Raw genomic sequence first — 18,189 nt, 5'->3', positions numbered from 1 at the left:
GGGAAATGGGTTGTAGATACCCATCGAGGAGTATTAAGGCTGCAAACATATCTCTTTTCTGCCTGAGATAAAATCTTTATAGTCTTAGATGCCAAATAAATTAATAACGTTTTCCCTATATGAAACCGCAATTCGCGGTAGGAGGGCCACTTGTGCCAGAAATAGAATGACTGTCGCGAGATTGTACAGAGAAGCCAGATATCTGCACCAGAGATTTACTCTGCAGAGTAGTCTCTGGCATCAAGTGTGGATAGACCTCAAGGTGGCTGCTTTGCAGATATCAGTAATATAGACATTTCACAGTCTGGCTGTAGTAACTGTTTTCTTCTTGTGGAGAGAGCCTTTGATATTACGTGAAGGTATTGGTTGTATTTTTGGGAATATGACTCATTATATAGTAAAAAGTATGAGGCAATCGAACTTTTAATTCAAACTAAAGAAATTGAATAGACAAAAAAGGCAAGTAGCAGAGAGAGAAGGAGGACGAAAATACATTATCGACAAGGAAACAATGGTTGCACCTTCAACTTAACTGTTAGTATCGCATTTCACAGTACTATAGTGAGTGCTTCCTCTTGAGATGGCGTAGAACTGATGGATTTCTGCAAGGACCAGATGTAGATCGTTTCTTACTTACACACTTGCCACTTACTGGTTGAGATACCTTGATCGATACATGATGAATCCTTTGCCTGTCGCATGTGTCTCTGTTGATTTTGACAGTTTTAAAAGGTCAAGTAGAGGAATTTATGAGGAAGACCACTAAGCTAAGGGATTGAAAATTGGGATGGGGGACCATGCCTTGCCATCAAGAGCGGTGTTCTGATCTCTACAGCAGCTTGATGTTTTACCTTTTTTACCTTTATTGGAGAACTGTGAACCATCACTGTTGCTGACAATCTAGGATAACTAGAATCATCCTGGCTTTGGAACAATTCAGCTTTTTGATGACTTTTGGAAGAAGAAAGGCCCAGGGGCGTTTCTATGACCAGCTGATTAAATGCTCATTGCTCGTTGGCTCTGGCTCAAAGCACCAAAACGCAAAGTTTGGTTATTTTGATTGTTGCTTCCAGTGGTGACTAACCCTAGTATGGGAAAACATTGAGCAGTTCTTCATAATTCTGAATCCATTCATGACTTTCTGTGCAGAATTTCACCATGGGGATGGACAGCTGTAATCTGATGCCAAATGTACATAACTTTGATCATCTGATTTGTACCTCCTTGTAGGGGTGGGTGGAAAATTCCATTCTGTTAGAGGAATTAGCAGAATTCGGTGACTCAGTCTTACTCTTGTAATGTGTAGTTCCGGCCAAATTTCACCAATTGCTATGTGGCAGATTTTTTTCTCATGCGAGGCTCCAGAATGGTAAGTTGGCGAGTGTGAGTGAGATTTGGTATCCCCTAGCATGATATCAAGTCGCTAGGAGCACATCGGGTGAGATTTTTCTAATGCGGGCGGTCATGGGTGGTCATGACCGTTCATGGTCAGAAGGCTGCCGCTTGAGTAGAAATGTACTCGAGTGGCAGCAAAATCAACTTGAGCAGCTGGGTCTTCTGGCACACCGCGAGGTGCCATCAATGCTGATTTTTCAGCATGGAACGTGTCACTGGCGCTAAATCACAGCATGAGCTGCACAACATGCCTATTTCTGCCTGTTGGTGGAACTCTCTCCTAATCAAGGAGGGGAAAGGATCACTAGTCCTGCTTAAACCAAGGTTTTGCAAGTCGATAGTTGGTATCTCCCAAAATATGACCCTCATACACGTGTATGTTGGAAATGTCTCTCAGCGGTATATACTGTGTCCCCGCTTTTATTTACACGTGCGTGCGTAATCATTGGGTCGTTTTTTGTGTGTGCACCCTCCACCAGGAGGTTTTACCTTAGGTTTAAGGCAGTAGTGTTCATAGAACAGTGGTGAGGTGGGTAGTGGTTCTAATAAAGTCCGGACAGCCAGAAAGAAAATTTTAATAATTCTGGATTCAGACTATTGTTAAAATTATATGTGCAGCCTTAGAATTAATTAGGAATTCGAGCGCACTTCATGTGAAAATTAAAAAGAGGTCAACATGTTTCAGCCTTGGGTAGCCAGAAGATCAGTAGGCTTTCATCAGGACCAATGGGGGTGAAAGCGTGAAAAAAGGTGTGAAGAATAAAAGTTTATTGACCTGATTCTTCAGGAGGTAAAGGCATCATTGTACCTGTAAGTAAAAATGGACAAACATACACACAACGTACAGGGAGATAGGGTATGGGAAACATATAATTATGTACAAGTGTACTCTTACGAAATCTTATGATTTCGACAAGGAACTAAAAAATGGCAATACTTTTCAATGAACCACACTCATTTCTGGCGTCAACTCTCCCATTGTCATGCTGCGGCGGGCGGAGGTGATTCGAGTTATACTGTAGTGGTGTGCCCATAGCTCTAAAATTCGCTGTGACTTTACTTAGTCTGGTGAGTGGTCTATGGTGTGATGACTAAGTGGTATTCGGTAATAAAACGCCTCGTGGATTGCGTTTATAACGCTGCATACATTCAGTGCTCAGATGATAATTCACTGTTCGTGCGTGTTGTTATAGTGGTTTAACAATATACAATTATGCTCCTTATTGTGATCTGTTGTGTTCATATGGGGTCTGTATTTGGTTAAGTATTGCTATAGCGCGTAACTCGATTCGTAATGCGCTCGCTATGGGTGCTTATTGCGAGATAGATTATGTGGTATTGCGGCGTACCTTATTTAAATCAAGAAATTGCTTCTTCGGGGATTTAGGCAGGATGAGAGAGGCCTCACTGTAGGGATTGTAAGAGGAAAGGGGTTAGGGAAGAGGATTTTTTACTTGCGGTTCTGGTATCTGGAGAAAGCGCAGTCTCTTCGACTACTTGGGTTCCTTCTACTCCGTCCCGGCAGCTTGTGCTGACTCTGCCTTTCGTCACCCGGAATCGGAGAGCGATTATTTCCGGGTGGATTTGTACTGCGAAACTATAGTCATAGACGAAATACTATAGCGCACATTTTTGTATTTAAGAAATAGGAAGGATGTTTTTAGCGTATATTAAATTGCTAGCGTATATTAAATTGCTAGCGTATATTAAATTGCTATGCTTACAAATTGTAAGAATATTATTGCCGGCTTGAAGAATTAATTATAAAGGTATAAAAATGGAGGAAATGACAGTTTCCTGATTCTGTTGTTAACCCGGGGCGGGCCGAGATTAGCGTTAGGCGGGGCCCTTATTTCGGGGTTATGAATTGTTTACCACATAAATAAAGTACGTGTAAGCTAGGGGGGGCCCTTTTTTTATTTACCGCATTGGTACAAATATATGGGTAACCTGAAGGTTCTTAGAAAAACCTGTTTCAAACTATGATCAGGGACTTTTTGTTGTATAGACCAAACAGTTATTTGCATTAATTCTTATGTCCTTTGGGACAAAGCGAAACTTCTCCAGAGGGATTAAATCTCATGTTTTTAGACCATCTTAGTTCACCGGTGGTTAGGGCACATATAGTTTCTCACTGGTATCGTGTTAAGGAAGTGGACATCTCATAATTGGGTTATCTATTTAGAGATAACTAAGGAATTGAATCGTTGAGGCCCAGGGTATCTGTTTTGAGTCTGTGGACCCAGCCTTGTTCCTTCTCGAATAGGATTTTTGCTGCATTTCTGTCCACTGTTTCCAGGGTCTCTAGGATTACCCAGTGGAGGTCATCTACTGTGTGACCTAGTTCTTTGTAGTGGGTCGACATCTTGGTTGTGGTTTTCTTACAATTTACATTGCTCCGGTGTTCACAGAGTCGTTGTTTAGCCTTGCGGCATGTCATCCCTATGTACCTCAGGCCACAAGGACAGGTGATCATGTAGATGACATGGCTTGTGTTGCAGTTGGTGTGCCTTCTTAACTTCCACAGAAAATTTGGAAGTAGCTGCAATTCTTTAGTAGGTTCTGTGGTTGCGCAGGCTGTGCATGTGCCGCATGGATAGTGTCCAGTTACTGGGGTGGTGTTCCATAATCCTGGTTGTTCTTTCTTTTTCTTTGGTGGTGGTCTGGTGTGGACCAATAGATCTTTGATGTTTCTGCTCCTTTTGTTAGCAAATCTTGGTTTTGACCAGGTCAGGGTGTTAGATGTTATGATTTTCCAGTTACGGTAAATTATTTTCTTTACTTGATTTGTAATTGGACTGTAGGTAGTGACACAAGTGGTCCTATTGTCGATCTGTTTAGGACGACTTTCAAGTAGGGACTCTCTCGGTTGGTTTCTGGCACGTTTTTTGCAAGAGTAAATTACTTTCCTGGGGTAATCTCTAACTGTGAGTTTTTCACATAGATCAGTGGCTTGAGTCTTTTAATCTGCCAAGGAGCTGCAATGTCTCCTTAATCGCAGGAACTGGCTGTAAGGGAGGTTTTCTCTCAATGGCCGAGGGTGAAAACTATTGAAAGATAGCAGACTGTTTTTTGCCGTTGGTTTAAAAAACGTTCTTGTTTGCAGAGTGTTGCCTTCTGAGAAAATGGTGATGTCCAAAAAATCCAGACTTTTTGCATTGGCTATACACGTGAACTTCAAGCATTCATCTTGATTGTTCAGCCACATGTGGAAATCTTTTAAGGATGTTGTGTCTCCCTGCCAGATTAGCAGAATATCATGGATATATCTCTTCCAAAAGAGTATATGACGAACGAAGGGGTTGTTTTCATTATGTATGTAGGTCTGCTCGAAGGTACTCACATACAGACCGGCCACGCTTGGCGCAAAGGTGCTGCCCATTGACGTGCCGTGTCGCTGGAGGAAGAGGGCATCTTTATACTGGAAAGAATTCTCTGTAAGAGCCAGTCTGCAACATTCCAGTACAAAATGTCTTGGAGTTTTGTAAGGCCAATCGGTGCAGAAAAGTATTGTTTCAAGAGTCTCTAGTGTTTTCTGTTGTGGCAAGCTGGTGTAGAGGCTCTCGACGTCTAATCCTACCAAGAGCATGGTGTTCTCTGAGTACTCAAAATTGAGTAGCATGTTGATCAAATCCCGCGTGTCTTTTAAGTAGGTAGGCGTTTTTTGGAGCAACGGTCTCAGATATTGGTCTGCGAATTCGGATAGGGGCTCTAGGATGGAATTGATTCCAGAAACGATTGGTCTTCCTGGTGGTGGCATTCTTCCTTTATGCGTTTTGGGCAGAGAGTAAAAGTACGGTATGACTGGTGCTTTTGTCTCCAATTAGTCAGCCTCTTTTTTGGATAGCCAATTATTAGCTTCTGCTTCTTCAATCATCAGGGCTATCGTTCTTTGTAAACGTGCTGTAGGGTCAGTCGTCATTACTTGGTAGAATTTTGTATCTGCCAATAGATCCATGCAGTGTCTGTCGTATCCTTCTGTTGTTAATAGGACTATGCCCCCACCCTTGTCCGCTGGTTTGATGACAATGTCTTTGTTGTTTTTTAGTTCTGTTAGAGCAAGATTTTCTGCTTTAGTTAAGTTCTGGAAGGGTTTAGGAAGTTGTTGATTCAGTTCATCCACTTCTTTCATTATGGCTTGTTCGAAAGTACTGATTTCGATGGGTACTTGTGAGTTTAGTGGGCAAAAGTTGGATTTGTTTCTCAGGGTGGTATCTCCTTCTTGAGGCGGTCGTTGCTCGTCCTTGAAGAAAGCTTTCAGTTTCAAGGTACGGCAAAAGTCTGCCAGTTCACATTTCGTCTTGAAGACGTCTGTTTTTGGAGTTGGTACATAGCCTAATCCTTTATTTAGGACGCTCTTTTGGTCTTCTGTTAGTGTTAATTCAGTCAGATTCACGATGAGGTAGTTGGACCTTGCCCCGTTTTGGCCTTGGTGACACTTCTGGTTTGGACCTGTCTTGTCTGGTCGGATCAAGTTACTCCTTTTTGCCTGGACCTGCAGTTGCTCTGGCCATTCCCTAAAAAAGGATGGCCTTGTTGGTAGTTCTGGGCACCTTGCGGTTGCATTTGGTGGTTCATAGGTACTGGAAAATAGGGATTAGGCCACCTTTGGAATTGAGGGTTGAATGGATGGAATGGTATTCCTTGTCCGTTGTCATGGAAATATGGAGGGCGCCAGAAATTACTACGGCCTCTCCGCTGTCCTCTCCTATTTCTAAAGTTTCCTCGACCGCGGTTGGTGGTTTCATCTCCGCTCTGATCTGAGCTATTGTCTGATGACATACTGTTGGAATCAGAGTTGTCATTAGGTTTGTAGTCTTTGCTACTGTATGGATGAATGCGTTCTAATGAGAACCTTTTCAATTCTTTTGCAAGTTTCTGCAATTTTGTTTGGGTCAGGTATTCTTGGCTTTCTTTAATTTCTTTATTGATTTCATCTAAACTGGTTTTATAGATGGTTATATTAACCGTGTTGTTCAATTTTGTCTCCAAGATCTCGATCTTGACAGCGAGTTCGTCCGTTAGTCTAGTGGCTGTCTTGATTATTAGCACTAGATAGTCTCTTGTGCATTTCCATGATATAGAGGACCAGTCTTTTCGAAACGCTAGATCCTTTAAGAAGATCCGTGGTGCATTTGTCACCCACAGGCCTCTCGGGGCGGCATTGACCCGAAGATACTCAGTCATTATTATCCCGTGTACAGCCGTGCGTACTTGTTCTTTCTTCACTTCACTTAACTTGTCCCATTCCGCCGTGGAAGACAGAGTCTGGTTGAGGTCACCTTCCATGAGTAGAGGTGGTCTTGCCAAAATTTCATCTATATCCTCAGTCGAATAACTGAGTCCAAAACTGCCTGCCATGACGACGGTGTCTTCTTCGGCAGGTTGATATCAAAGGTTCTTTTTCAGGTTCCTATGAAGAAATCTCCCACAGCTGTGCACTGCTCAACATGTATAATCATAAGGAGGGGGAGGCAGAGTATGAATCCTTTCAGTCTCCGTTGTATAATCTCCTAATCAAGAAGGGGAAAGGATCACTAGTCCTGCTTAAACCAAGGTTTTGCAGGTCGGTAGTTGGTATCTCCCAAAATATGACCCTCATACACGTGTATGTTGGAAAAGTCTCTCAGCGGTATATACTGTGTCCCCGCTTTTATTTACACGTGCGTGCGTAATCATTGGGTCGTTTTTTGTGTGTGCACCCTCCACCAGGAGGTTTTACCTTAGGTTTAAGGCAGTAGTGATCATAGAACAGTGGTAAGGTGGGTAGTGGTTCTAATAAAGTCCGGACAGCCAGAAAGAAAATTTTAAGAATTCTGTATTCGGACTATTGTTAAAATTGTATGTGCAGCCTTAGAATTAATTAGGAATTCGAGCGCACTTCATGTGAAAATTAAAAAGAGGTCAACATGTTTCAGCCTTGGGTAGCCAGAAGATCAGTAGGCTTTCGTCAGGACCAATGGGGGTGAAAGCGTGAAAAAAGGTGTGAAGAATAAAAGTTTATTGACCTGATTCTTCAGGAAGTAACGGCATCATTGTACCTGTAAGTAAAAATGGACAAACATACACACAACGTACAGGGAGATAGGGTATGGGAAACATATAATTATGTACAAGTGTACTCTTACGAAATCTTATGATTTCGACAAGGAACTAAAAAATGGCAATACTTTTCAATGAACCACACTCATTTCTGGCGTCAACTCTCCCATTGTCATGCTGCGGCAGGCAGAGGTGATTCGAGTTATACTGTAGTGGTGTGCCCATAGCTCTAAAATTCGCTGTGACTTTACTTAGTCTGGTGCGTGGTCTATGGTGTGATGACTAAGTGGTATTCGGTAATAAAACGCCTCGTGGATTGCGTTTATAACGCTGCATACATTCAGTGCTCAGATGATAATTCACTGTTCGTGCGTGTTGTTATAGTGGTTTAACAATATACAATTATGCTCCTTATTGTGATCTGTTGTGTTCATATGGGGTCTGTATTTGGTTAAGTATTGCTATATATATAATCGATTCGTAATGCGCTCGCTATGGGTGCTTATTGCGAGATAGATTATGTGGTATTGCGGCGTACCTTATTTAAATCAAGAAATTGCTTCTTCGGGGATTTAGGCAGGACGAGAGAGGCCTCACTGCAGGGATTGTAAGAGGAAAGGGGTTAGGGAAGAGGATTTTTTACTTGCGGTTCTGGTATCTGGAGAAAGCGCAGTCTCTTCGACTACCTGGGTTCCTTCTACTCCGTCCCGGCAGCTTGTGCTGACTCTGCCTTTCGTCACCCGGAATCGGAGAGCGATTATTTCCGGGTGGATTTGTACTGCGAAACTATAGTCATAGACGAAATACTATAGCGCAAATTTTTGTATTTAAGAAATAGGAAGGATGTTTTTAGCGTATATTAGATTGCTAGCGTATATTAAATTGCTAGCGTATATTAAATTGCTATGCTTACAAATTGTAAGAATATTATTGCCGGCTTGAAGAATTAATTATAAAGGTATAAAAATGGAGGAAATGACAGTTTCCTGATTCTGTTGTTAACCCGGTGCGGCCCGAAATTAGCGTTAGGCGGGGCCCTTATTTCGGGGTTATGAATTGTTTACCACATAAATAAAGTACGTGTAAGCTAGGGGGGGGGCTTTTTTTATTTACCGCATTGGTACAAATATATGGTCAACCTGAAGGTTCTTAGAAAAACCTGTTTCAAACTATGATCAGGGACTTTTTGTTGTATAGACCAAACAGTTATTTGCATTAATTCTTATGTCCTTTGGGACAAAGCGAAACTTCTCCAGAGGGATTAAATCTCATGTTTTTAGACCATCTTAGTTCACCGGTGGTTAGGGCACATATAGTTTCTCACTGGTATCGTGTTAAGGAAGTGGACATCTCATAACTGGGTTATCTATTTAGAGATAACTAAGGAATTGAATCGTTGAGGCCCAGGGTATCTGTTTTGAGTCTGTGGACCCAGCGTTGTTCCTTCTCGAATAGGATTTTTGCTGCATTTCTGTCCACTGTTTCCAGGGTCTCTAGGATTACCCAGTGGAGGTCATCTACTGTGTGACCTAGTTCTTTGTAGTGGGTCGACATCTTGGTTGTGGTTTTCTTACAATTTACATTGCTCCGGTGTTCACAGAGTCGTTGTTTAGCCTTGCGGCATGTCATCCCTATGTACCTCAGGCCACAAGGACAGGTGATCATGTAGATGACATGGCTTGTGTTGCAGTTGGTGTGCCTTCTTAACTTCCACAGAAAATTTGGAAGTAGCTGCAATTCTTTAGTAGGTTCTGTGGTTGCGCAGGCTGTGCATGTGCCGCATGGATAGTGTCCAGTTACTGGGGTGGTGTTCCATAATCCTGGTTGTTCTTTCTTTTTCTTTGGTGGTGGTCTGGTGTGGACCAATAGATCTTTGATGTTTCTGCTCCTTTTGTTAGCAAATCTTGGTTTTGACCAGGTCAGGGTGTTAGATGTTATGATTTTCCAGTTACGGTTAATTATTTTCTTTACTTGATTTGTAATTGGACTGTAGGTAGTGACACAAGTGGTCCTATTGTCGATCTGTTTAGGACGACTTTCAAGTAGGGACTCTCTCGGTTGGTTTCTGGCACGTTTTTTGCAAGAGTAAATTACTTTCCTGGGGTAATCTCTAACTGTGAGTTTTTCACATAGATCAGTGGCTTGAGTCTTTTAATCTGCCAAGGAGCTGCAATGTCTCCTTAATCGCAGGAACTGGCTGTAAGGGAGGTTTTCTCTCAATGGCCGAGGGTGAAAACTATTGAAAGATAGCAGATCGTTTTTTGCCGTCGGTTTAAAAAACGTTCTTGTTTGCAGAGTGTTGCCTTCTGAGAAAATGGTGATGTCCAAAAAATCCAGACTTTTTGCATTGGCTATATACGTGAACTTCAAGCATTCATCTTGGTTGTTCAGCCACATGTGGAAATCTTTTAAGGATGTTGTGTCTCCCTGCCAGATTAGCAGAATATCATGGATATATCTCTTCCAAAAGAGTATATGACGAACGAAGGGGTTGTTTTCATTATGTATGTAGGTCTGCTCGAAGGTACTCACATACAGACCGGCCACGCTTGGCGCAAAGGTGCTGCCCATTGACGTGCCGTGTCGCTGGAGGAAGAGGGCATCTTTATACTGGAAAAAATTCTCCGTAAGAGCCAGTCTGCAACATTCCAGTACAAAATGTCTTGGAGTTTTGTAAGGCCAATCGGTGCTGAAAAGTATTGTTTCAAGAGTCTCTAGTGTTTTCTGTTGTGGCAAGCTGGTGTAGAGGCTCTCGACGTCTAATCCTACCAAGAGCATGGTGTTCTCTGAGTACTCAAAATTGAGTAGCATGTTGATCAAATCCCGCGTGTCTTTTAAGTAGGTAGGCGTTTTTTGGACCAATGGTCTGCGAATTCAGATAGGGGCTCTAGGATGGAATTGATTCCAGAAACGATTGGTCTTCCTGGTGGTGGCATTCTTCCTTTATGCGTTTTGGGCAGAGAGTAAAAGTACGGTATGACTGGTGCTTTCGTCTCCAAGTAGTCAGCCTCTTTTTTGGATAGCCAATTATTAGCTTCTGCTTCTTCAATCATCAGGGCTATCGTTCTTTGTAAACGTGCTGTAGGGTCAGTCGTCATTACTTGGTAGAATTTTGTATCTGCCAATAGATCCATGCATTGTCTGTCGTATCCTTCTGTTGTTAATAGGACTATGCCCCCACCTTTGTCCGCTGGTTTGATGACAATGTCTTTGTTGTTTTTTAGTTCTGTTAGAGCAAGATTTTCTGCTTTAGTTAAGTTCTGGAATGGTTTAGGAAGTTGTTGATTCAGTTCATCCACTTCTTTCATTATGGGTTGTTCGAAAGTACTGATTTCGATGGGTACTTGTGAGTTTAGTGGGCAAAAGTTGGATTTGTTTCTCAGGGTGGTATCTCCTTCTTGAGGCGGTCGTTGCTCGTCCTTGAAGAAAGCTTTCAGTTTCAAGGTACGGCAAAAGTCTGCCAGTTCACATTTCGTCTTGAAGACGTCTGGTTTTGGAGTTGGTACATAGCCTAATCCTTTATTTAGGACGCTCTTTTGGTCTTCTGTTAGTGTTAATTCAGTCAGATTCACGATGAGGTCGTTGGACCTTGCCCCGTTTTGGCCTTGGTGACACTTCTGGTTTGGACCTGTCTTGTCTGGTCGGACCAAGTTACTCCTTTTTGCCTGGACCTGCGGTTGCTCTGGCCATTCCCTAAAAAAGGATGGCCTTGTTGGTAGTTCTGGGCACCTTGCGGTTGCATTTGGTGGTTCATAGGTACTGGAAAATAGGGATTAGGCCACCCTTGGAATTGAGGGTTGAATGGATGGAATGGTATTTCTTGTCCGTTGTCATGGAAATATGGAGGGCGCCAGAAATTACTACGGCCTCTCCGCTGTCCTCTCCTATTTCGAAAGTTTCCTCGACCGCGGTTGGTGGTTTCATCTCCGCTCTGATCTGAGCTATTGTCTGATGACATACTGTTGGAATCAGAGTTGTCATTAGGTTTGTAGTCTTTGCAGACAATAGCTAAGGAGAAATTGCAGCTCCTTGGCAGATTACAAGACTCAAGCCAATGATCTATGTGAAAAACTCACAGTTAGAGATTACCCCAGGAAAGTAATTTACTCTTGCAAAAAACGTGCCAGAAACCAACCGAGAGAGTCCCTACTTGAAAGTCGTCCTAAACAGATCGACAATAGGACCACTTGTGTCACTACCTACAGTCCAATTACAAATCAAGTAAAGAAAATAATTTACCGTAACTGGAAAATCATAACATCTAACACCCTGACCTGGTCAAAACCAAGATTTGCTAACAAAAGGAGCAGAAACATCAAAGATCTATTGGTCCACACCAGACCACCACCAAAGAAAAAGAAAGAACAACCAGGATTATGGAACACCACCCCAGTAACTGGACACTATCCATGCGGCACATGCACAGCCTGCGCAACCACAGAACCTACTAAAGAATTGCAGCTACTTCCAAATTTTCTGTGGAAGTTAAGAAGGCACACCAACTGCAACACAAGCCATGTCATCTACATGATCACCTGTCCTTGTGGCCTGAGGTACATAGGGATGACATGCCGCAAGGCTAAACAACGACTCTGTGAACACCGGAGCAATGTAAATTGTAAGAAAACCACAACCAAGATGTCGACCCACTACAAAGAACTAGGTCACACAGTAGATGACCTCCACTGGGTAATCCTAGAGACCCTGGAAACAGTGGACAGAAATGCAGCAAAAATCCTATTCGAGAAGGAACAAGGCTGGGTCCACAGACTCAAAACAGATACCCTGGGCCTCAACGATTCAATTCCTTGGTTATCTCTAAATAGATAACCCAATTATGAGATGTACACTCCCTTAACACGATACCAGTGAGAAACTATATGTGCCCTAACCACCGGTGAACTAAGATGGTCTAAAAACATGAGACTTAATCCCTCTGGAGAAGTTTCGCTTTGTCCCAAAGGACATAAGAATTAACGCAAATAACTGTTTGGTCTATACAACAAAAAGTCCCTGATCATAGTTTGAAACAGGTTTTTCTAAGAACCTTCAGGTTGCCCATATATTTGCACCAATGCGGTAAATAAAAAAAGGCCCCCCCTAGCTTACACGTACTTTATTTATGTGGTAAACAATTCATAACCCCGAAATAAGGGCCCTCCTAACGCTAATCTCGGCCCGCCCCGGGTTAACAGCAGAATCAGGAAACTGTCATTTCCTCCATTTTTATACCTTTATAATTAATTCTTCAAGCCGGCAATAATATTCTTACAATTTGTAAGCATAGCAATTTAATATACGCTAGCAATTTAATATACGCTAGCAATTTAATATACGCTAAAAACATCCTTCCTATTTCTTAAATACAAAAATTTGCGCTATAGTATTTCGTCTATGACTATAGTTTCGCAGTACAAATCCATCCGGAAATAATCGCTCTCCGATTCCGGGTGACGAAAGGCAGAGTTAGCACAAGCTGCGGGGACGGAGTAGAAGGAACCCAGGTAGTCGAAGAGACTGCGCTTTCTCCAGATACCAGAACCGCAAGTAAAAAATCCTCTTCCCTAACCCCTTTCCTCTTACAATCCCTACAGTGAGGCCTCTCTCGTCCTGCCTAAATCCCCGAAGAAGCAATTTCTTGATTTAAATAAGGTACGCCGCAATACCACATAATCTATCTCGCAATAGGCACCCATAGCGAGCGCATTACAAATCGAGTTACGCGCTATAGCAATACTTAACCAAATACAGACCCCATATGAACACAACAGATCACAATAAGGAGCATAATTGTATATTGTTAAACCACTATAACAACACGCACGAACAGTGAATTATCATCTGAGCACTGAATGTATGCAGCGTTATAAACGCAATCCACGAGGCGTTTTATTACCGAATACCACTTAGTCATCACACCATAGACCACGCACCAGACTAAGTAAAGTCACAGCGAATTGTAGAGCTATGGGCACACCACTACAGTATAACTTGAATCACCTCCGCCCGCCGCAGCATGACAATGGGAGAGTTGACGCCAGAAATGAGTGTGGTTCATTGAAAAGTATTGACATTTTTTAGTTCCTTGTCGAAATCATAAGATTTCGTAAGAGTACACTTGTACATAATTATATGTTTCCCATACCCTATCTCCCTGTACGTTGTGTGTATGTTTGTCCATTTTTACTTACAGGTACAATGATGCCTTTACCTCCTGAAGAATCAGGTCAATAAACTTTTATTCTTCACACCTTTTTTCACGCTTTCACCCCCATTGGTCCTGACGAAAGCCTACTGATCTTCTGGCTACCCAAGGCTGAAACATGTTGACCTCTTTTTAATTTTCACATGAAGTGCGCTCGAATCCCTAATTAATTCTAAGGCTGCACATACAATTTTAACAATAGTCCGAATCCAGAATTATAAAAAATTTCTTTCTGGCTGTCCGGACTTTATTAGAACCACTACCCACCTCACCACTGTTCTATGATCACTACTGCCTTAAACCTAAGGTAAAACCTCCTGGTGGAGGGTGCACACACAAAAAACGACCCAATGATTACGCACGCACGTGTAAATAAAAGCGGGGACACAGTATATACCGCTGAGAGACATTTCCAACATACACGTGTATGAGGGTCATATTTTGGGAGATACCAACTACCGACCTGCAAAACCTTGGTTTAACCCCTTCAGTGCTAATGACAAGGGTAACTCGTCATGGAGTTTCCATTGATTTCAATGGAAAGTCAATGGAACCACTCGCACACCCCTTAGCAGCCAAGTGGTTAAGCAGGACTAGTGATCCTTTCCCCTTCTTGATTAGGAGATTATACAACGGAGACTGAAAGGATTCATACTCTGCCTCCCCCCTCCTTATGATTATACATGTTGAGCAGCGCACAGCTGTGGGAGATTTCTTCATAGGAATCTGAAAAAGAACCTTTGATATCAACCTGCCGAAGAAGACACCGTCATCATGGCAGGCAGTTTTGGACTCAGTTATTCAACTGAGGATATAGATGAAATCTTGGCAAGACCACCTCTACTCATGGAAGGTGACCTCAACCAGACTCTGTCTTCCACGGCGGAATGGGGCGAGTTAAGTGAAGTGAGGAAAGAACAAGTACGCACAGCTGTACACGGGATAATAATGACCGAGTATCTTCGGGTCAATGCCGCCCCGAGAGGCCTGTGGGTGACAAATGCACCACGGATCTTCTTAAAGGATCTAGCGTTTCGAAAAGACTGGTCCTCTATATCATGGAAATGCACAAGAGACTATCTAGTGCTAATAATCAAGACAGCCACTAGACTAACGGACGACTCGCTGTCAAGATCGAGATCTTGGAGACAAAATTGAACAACACGGTTAATATAACCATCTATAAAACCCGTTTAGATGAAATCAATAAAGAAATGAAAGAAAGCCAAGAATACCTGACCCAAACAAAATTGCAGAAACTTGCAAAAGAATTGAAAAGGTTCTCATTAGAAGGCATTCATCCATACAGTAGCAAAGACTACAAACCTAATGACAACTCTGATTCCAACAGTATGTCATCAGACAATAGCTCAGATCAGAGCGGAGATGAAACCACCAACCGCGGTCGAGGAAACTTTAGAAATAGGAGAGGACAGCGGAGAGGCCGTAGTAATTTCTGGCGCCCTCCATATTTCCATGACAACGGACAATCCCTATTTTCCAGTACCTATGAACCACCAAATGCAACCGCAAGGTGCCCAGAACTACCAACAAGGCCATCCTTTTTTAGGGATTGGCCAGAGCAACCGCAGTTCCAGGCAAAAAGGAGTAACTTGGTCCGACCAGACAAGACAGGTCCAAACCAGAAGTGTCACCAAGGCCAAAACGTGAATCTGACTGAATTAACACTAACAGAAGACCAAAAGAGCGTCCTAAATAAAGGATTAGGCTATGTACCAACTCCAAAAACAGATGTCTTTAAGACGAAATGTGAACTGGCAGACTTTTGCCGTACCTTGAAACTGAAAGCTTTCTTCAAGGACGAGCAACGACCGCCTCAAGAAGGAGATACCACCCTGAGAAACAAATCCAACTTTTGCTCACTAAACTCACAAGTACCCATCGAAATCAGTACTTTCGAACAAGTCATAATGAAAGAAGTGGATGAACTGAATCAACAACTTCCTAAACCCTTCCAGAACTTAACTAAAGCAGAAAATCTTGCTCTAACAGAACTAAAAAAACAACAAAGACATTGTCATCAAACCAGCGGACAAAGATGGGGGCATAGTCCTATTAACAACAGAAGGATACGACAGACAATGCATGGATCTATTGGCAGATACAAAATTCTACCAAGTAATGACGACTGACCCTACAGCACGTTTACAAAGAACGATAGCCCTGATGATTGAAGAAGCAGAAGCTAATAATTGGCTATCCAAAAAAGAGGCTGACTACTTGGAGACAAAAGCACCACTCATACCGTACTTTTACTCTCTGCCCAAAACGCATAAAGGAAGAATGCCACCACCAGGAAGACCAATCGTTTCTGGAATCAATTCCATCCTAGAGCCCCTATCCGAATTCGCAGACCAATGTCTGAGACCATTGGTCCAAAAAACGCCTACCTACTTAAAAGACACGCGGGATTTGATCAACATGCTACTCAATTTTGAGTACTCAGAGAACACCATGCTCTTGGTAGGATTAGACGTCGAGAGCCTCTACACCAGCTTGCCACAACAGAAAACACTAGAGACTCTTGAAACAATACTTTTCAGCACCGATTGGCCTTACAAAACTCCAAGACATTTTGTACTGGAATGTTGCAGACTGGCTCTTACGGAGAATTTTTTCCAGTATAAAGATGCCCTCTTCCTCCAGCGACACGGCACGTCAATGGGCAGCACCTTTGCGCCAAGCGTGGCCGGTCTGTATGTGAGTACCTTCGAGCAGACCTACATACATAATGAAAACAACCCCTTCGTTCGTCATATACTCTTTTGGAAGAGATATATCTATGATATTCTGCTAATCTGGCAGGGAGACACAACATCCTTAAAAGATTTCCACATGTGGCTGAACAATCAAGATGAATGCTTGAAGTTCACGTATATAGCCAATGCAAAAAGTCTGGATTTTTTGGACATCACCATTTTCTCAGAAGGCAACACTCTGCAAACAAGAACGTTTTTTAAACCAACGGCAAAAAACAGTCTGCTATCTTTCAATAGTTTTCACCCTCGGCCATTGAGAGAAAACCGCCCTTACAGCCAGTTCCTGCGATTAAGGAGAAATTGCAGCTCCTTGGCAGATTACAAGACTCAAGCCACTGATCTATGTGAAAAACTCACAGTTAGAGATTACCCCAGGAAAGTAATTTACTCTTGCAAAAAACGTGCCAGAAACCAACCGAGAGAGTCCCTACTTGAAAGTCGTCCTAAACAGATCGACAATAGGACCACTTGTGTCACTACCTACAGTCCAATTACAAATCAAGTAAAGAAAATAATTAACCGTAACTGGAAAATCATAACATCTAACACCCTGACCTGGTCAAAACCAAGATTTGCTAACAAAAGGAGCAGAAACATCAAAGATCTATTGGTCCACACCAGACCACCACCAAAGAAAAAGAAAGAACAACCAGGATTATGGAGCACATCACCCCAGTAACTGGACACTATCCATGCGGCACATGCACAGCCTGCGCAACCACAGAACCTACTAAAGAATTGCAGCTACTTCCAAATTTTCTGTGGAAGTTAAGAAGGCACACCAACTGCAACACAAGCCATGTCATCTACATGATCACCTGTCCTTGTGGCCTGAGGTACATAGGGATGACATGCCGCAAGGCTAAACAACGACTCTGTGAACACCGGAGCAATGTAAATTGTAAGAAAACCACAACCAAGATGTCGACCCACTACAAAGAACTAGGTCACACAGTAGATGACCTCCACTGGGTAATCCTAGAGACCCTGGAAACAGTGGACAGAAATGCAGCAAAAATCCTATTCGAGAAGGAACAACGCTGGGTCCACAGACTCAAAACAGATACCCTGGGCCTCAACGATTCAATTCCTTGGTTATCTCTAAATAGATAACCCAATTATGAGATGTCCACTTCCTTAACACGATACCAGTGAGAAACTATATGTGCCCTAACCACCGGTGAACTAAGATGGTCTAAAAACATGAGATTTAATCCCTCTGGAGAAGTTTCGCTTTGTCCCAAAGGACATAAGAATTAACGCAAATAACTGTTTGGTCTATACAACAAAAAGTCCCTGATCATAATTTGAAACAGGTTTTTCTAAGAACCTTCAGGTTGCCCATATATTTGTACCAATGCGGTAAATAAAAAAAGGGCCCCCCCTAGCTTACACGTACTTTATTTATGTGGTAAACAATTCATAACCCCGAAATAAGGGCCCCGCCTAACGCTAATCTCGGCCCGCCCCGGGTTAACAACAGAATCAGGAAACTGTCATTTCCTCCATTTTTATACCTTTATAATTAATTCTTCAAGCCGGCAATAATATTCTTACAATTTGTAAGCATAGCAATTTAATATACGCTAGCAATTTAATATACGCTAAAAACATCCTTCCTATTTCTTAAATACAAAAATTTGCGCTATAGTATTTCGTCTATGACTATAGTTTCGCTGTACAAATCCACCCGGAAATAATCGCTCTCCGATTCCGGGTGACGAAAGGCAGAGTCAGCACAAGCTGCGGGGACGGAGTAGAAGGAAC

This window comes from Lissotriton helveticus, chromosome 5_1 (genome assembly GCF_964261635.1).
Source record: "Lissotriton helveticus chromosome 5_1, aLisHel1.1, whole genome shotgun sequence".
NCBI lineage: Eukaryota > Metazoa > Chordata > Amphibia > Caudata > Salamandridae > Lissotriton > Lissotriton helveticus.
This window is presented reverse-complemented; position numbering follows the sequence as displayed.